The 4,328-nt window shown below is 60.2% G+C and overlaps 1 long non-coding RNA gene across 3 annotated transcripts in view; it reads left to right on the forward strand.

Moving 5' to 3' along the window:
* The first annotated feature begins 413 nt into the window (after nt 1-413).
* The window catches only part of LOC144219395 (uncharacterized), a 15,436-nt gene continuing 11,521 nt past the window's right edge, over nt 414-4,328 (forward strand). For 2 of the 3 annotated variants that reach the window (XR_013331395.1, XR_013331396.1), the window contains exon 1: nt 2,401-2,722. This is a non-coding gene — a long non-coding RNA (uncharacterized LOC144219395). Of the gene's footprint in view, nt 1,368-2,400; nt 2,723-4,328 lie in introns of those variants that run through there. The other variant, XR_013331394.1, reaches the window with a different exon arrangement.

Genomic DNA, 4,328 nt, shown 5'->3' on the forward strand with positions numbered 1-4,328 from the left:
GGCGTGGGGCTGCCCGGGGCGCCGCCTGAGCAACACAGGGAGTGGGGCCGGGCCGCGGCGGCGGGACAGGCGCCCACAAAGGAAAGGTCGGCGAGGTAAAGGCATCGGAGGTGCGCCCCTTGCGCTGGGCGGGGGGTTAATCTTTTATTGCCGGCTTGATGTGTGGCACACTTTCCATAGACGCCTAAAGCCTTCAGCGAGGGGGCGGTGACCCCCGCGATGACGTCACTCGGGCGCCCGCAGGACTGGAAGGCCCCGCGCGGGGATGGGCAGGTGTGCGCTTTGGAACCGGTGGGAACAGTTCTGTCCGAGTCCGACCGGGCACCCGGAGGGGAAGGACGGACTATGGTTCCCGACGCCCCGCGCGGCGGACGACCCCNGCTGTCAGCACAGAGCCCGACGTGAGGCTCAAACTCACGGACCCCGAAATCATGACCTGAGCCAAAGTTGTTCAACAGACCAAGCCACCCAGGTGCCGCCTGACTGGCCTTTGTGTAACACCACATTTAGACTTGGATTACAGTGATTGTCGTGTCTTCTAAGACCTCTCAGTTTTCCTTTTAAACCTTGTGAAGTGTTGTACACAGTAGGTGCTCAATGAATGTCAGAGTGAGTCAGACTGGCTGCAAGTAATTGAAGGTAAAAGAGAGTAAGCACTTACATTCAAAACTGAACACACATTTTCTTCTAACTTTCTCAAACCAGTTCTTCAGACGTCCAAAGGAACGAAAGTTTTGTCTGTGTGATGTAGGGTAGACACACTCTGCAAAAGGCCACATGGTACCTGTTTTAGGCTTTTGGAAGCCACACAGATATCTGCTGCATATGTGTCATTAGTTTTTAGTTTTTAAAGAATCACTTAAAAACATAAAACTTGGGTGTTGGGGCGGCTTAGTCCATGAAGTGTGAGACTCTTTTATCTGGGGTCATGAGTTCAAGCCCCAGGTTGTGTACAGAGATTACTTAAAAAACAAAATTTTGGGGGGCACCTGGGTGGCTCGGTTGAGCGTCTGACTGGCTCAGGTCATGATCTCACGGTTCGTAGGTTCGAGCCCCTCATCCGGCTCTGTGCTGACAGCTCAGAGCCTGCAGCCTTCAGATCCTGTGTCTCCCTCTCTCTCTGCTCCTTCCCCTCAAGGTAAAACTCATTCTTACCTTGCAGGCTGAACCAAAACACATTATACGTGGTAACGGACATTGACGTAGGGCCACTAATTGAGGAATGCTGAAAATTACATTATTCCTCTTTCCCCATGTTTCCCGCAGCCACACCTGTTTCATCATTGTCATGGAAACAAGCAATGTCTACACTGCAGAAAGTGGTGAACAGTGAATTTGGAACCACACACCTGCCTCTGAATTCTCAAGTGAGTGGCCTATTTGAGCTGGTATGTCCTTATAAAGGATTACCTGTCATTTAGGGGAAAAGTGACCAGAACAGGTCCAAATCCATAGGACCTATGAGGCAGAGAGTATTTCATAACACGTTATCAGTGGCGTTATCCATTTTGGAAAACAAGTATGTCTTTAGCTTACTCGTAGAAAAATCGTTTGTGATCTTCAGGTTTTGGGGGTTTTTTTTAATTCATTTTTTATCAAACTTCCAAGAAAAACATGGCATTTTTCTGTTCGAATGCCCTTGGGCCTGGAGGGGTGTCTAGATTCTGGCTTCTGATGTGGGGGCTTCCATACATGTGGGGTCCAGTTCCTTGTTTCGAGGGTCTGGAGGATCTACTCAAAGTCTCAGTTGTTGCTGATAGGCAGTAAACTCTCCAAACTAAAACTTTAGGACGTAACAAAATTCGGAGGTTAGTTAGACTGATGACTTAGTGTATTAATGCAGCCTTCCGCCGAAATGGTTAATAGATTTGGTCTAGAAGCCAAGGAGATTTTTATCCTATGAACGTAAAATGCATTTGTTCTTAGAAAGTTCCTATGTTTTGCTTTACGCCGAGCTGTTCTTTCATTTGATGTGCGTCTCTATAAGAAGAATAAACCGCGTTACATTATATCTTTTAAAATCCCTGGGTTTGTTTCATGGAGCTCTTTGCAGCGCGAACAGTTTAGAATTCAGACTGCATCTGAGGAGGTTTGTTCCCGGACCCGTGATGTCATGCTAACAGATGGCCACCAGATGTCAGTCTTTCCTTGCGTCTTAGACACAAGTGGCCTTGGGAACCACATTACGCGCTGTTTGCACGGCGTCCTTGGTGGAAGGCGCTCTGCCGGGCGCGGCTGCCCCGTGATAGGCCCCCGCGCACGGCCCTAAGCGCCCTGCGCTCCGGGGGTGCCTCCCGCCCTGGGTCACGGCCGTGATTTGTCCCCTGGGCCGGCGCTCGGCCCGACCCTCCACGTGATGCGGAGCTGGGCGACGCGTGGCCCTTCCGGGAAGATGGCGCCCCCTCGGGAAGGGGAAGAGTCGGGTTTTCGAGGCCAGCGTCGTCGGGAGGAGAACGCAGAGCCCGTGTGAGTGTTACGGTGAAGCTCGGCTCGGAAGGACGCACGGCCGTGGGGCCCCTTCACGGGCCCGCGCCCCTCGTGGGGAGCTTGGGGGCCGCCAGGCAGCGGGAGCGGCTTATCCCTGGACGCTCCGTGTGGTGTCGGGGGTGTGGAGACGCGAGGCCGGGGTCTCGGCGGTAAGAGGGAGTGGCTCCCACCCCCGAGGCCGGGCAGGTGGGGCGCACCGGCAGCGACCCGCACTTTCGCCGGCGGCGCACAAAAGGTGGGTGTTCTGTGTACTGGGTGTCGTGGGCTCAGTGGGGCCCCAGAGGGCAGCCCGGAGGGAGGTTAGCTGCCTTGGGGGGGGGGGCGGTTCCCACTGCCACGGCCAAGGCCGAGTGGAAGCAGGNCTGGCTGGGGGGACCCTGTGTGCGCCTCACTTCCGCCCCTGCGAGCAGAGAGGAGCCCCGGGGCCTCCAGCCGCACCCTCCCCCGCATACCCGCCCCGCGATGCCGGCCTCCCGCTGCTGGGGCCCCGCAGACGCTGCCCAGAGGCCGGTCCACAGCTATGGGAGAGGGCAAGGGCCCCGGCCTCCCTGTGCGCCCTGGGGGGTGCCGGGTCCCATCGGTGTCTCTGGGCCCTGCTTGGCCCCGGCCCCTCCTGACTGCACCTCCACTTCCTCAGCATCCTGTCTGAGACACGCGGCGGCTGCCTCCCCGCGCAGGGACCCCTCCTCCCCCGGCCTGAACCTGAGCGCTGGGGGCACGTCCTCCAGGGTCCACGTCTGCAGGTTCCGGCCTTTGCCCTTGGTCACCTGCAGCGTGACAGGCTCCTCTTGCAAGACGAAGGCCCCCATTCCGAGAGGAGGGGACTCCCCTCCACAACCCGTTCACCTTGCACTCTGACCCCGACCTGTGCCCTCTGTGAACCCAAGGCACGGCAGAACCAGCGCGAGACGGTGTACCTTCTGCACCCAGCCCAGCCCCGCAGGGCCCCCACCCCTGCACGCCTCCCCCTCCCCCGGCAGCCAGGCCCCCCAGCACCGGCCAGAGCTCTTTGGAAGGGAGAAGCCGCCAGCTGGAAACAGAAGGTGAGCCACCGGTAAACTGCTGGACGTCGTGGGGAGAGCGCGCCTGGGCCAGGTCCCCTGCACGGCAGCCCCTCGGTGGCCCGCGAGCCCCTCGCAGCGGGCTCCTGCCCTCCCCACCGGCCGTGAGCAGGGCCCCGCTGTGCATGAGGGCGACACAGCCGAGAGGGGACAGGTGGGCAGGCTGTGGATTCGATGCTTCGTCTCCCCTCTGCAGCGACATAGTTTGGGCTCCTTTCCATGGCCGGCAGGGCTCGCCTGGCTCTGGTGGGGCCACGCGCCGTGCACCTGACCCCACATCGGGCCACGCCCCGTGCACGTGACCCCACAGTCCTCCAGACCTTGTGGAGCCGGCCCTCTGCCTCCTCCGGGTCTCGGACCCTCCAGGCCCACGTGCCCCTCACACGCAGGAGGAAGATGAACGTGAGGAGTGAAGGGGCCTCGCCGAGTCCGCCCCAGGCCGCGCCCCGGCTCCCCCAGCGCTTTCTCCGTACTTGCTCCCTGTCCGAGGCTTCCCCGGGCTCCCCTCCCCTCCACCCGGCCGCCCCTGCACGTGTGTGATCCAGCAGGGCCTCTGGGTCGAGTCCGAGGCGCCCCCTGCTCACGGGGGCCAGCTCCCCGCCCGCCGCGTGCACGGAGACCAGACACGGACGCGCCCCAGCGCCGAGACCGGCTGCACAGCTCATGGGGCCGGTGCCCGGTGGAAGCGCCAGGCCCCGTGTGACGAGCCCCGACGGCAGCGGGGGTGAGAACGAGAGCTGGGGGGCGCCCTGCTCGCGCCCTCCTGGCCGGGACCGACTG

This window comes from Crocuta crocuta, unplaced genomic scaffold (assembly GCF_008692635.1).
Source record: "Crocuta crocuta isolate KB4526 unplaced genomic scaffold, BGI_CrCroc_1.0 scaffold89, whole genome shotgun sequence".
Taxonomy (NCBI): Eukaryota; Metazoa; Chordata; class Mammalia; order Carnivora; family Hyaenidae; genus Crocuta; species Crocuta crocuta.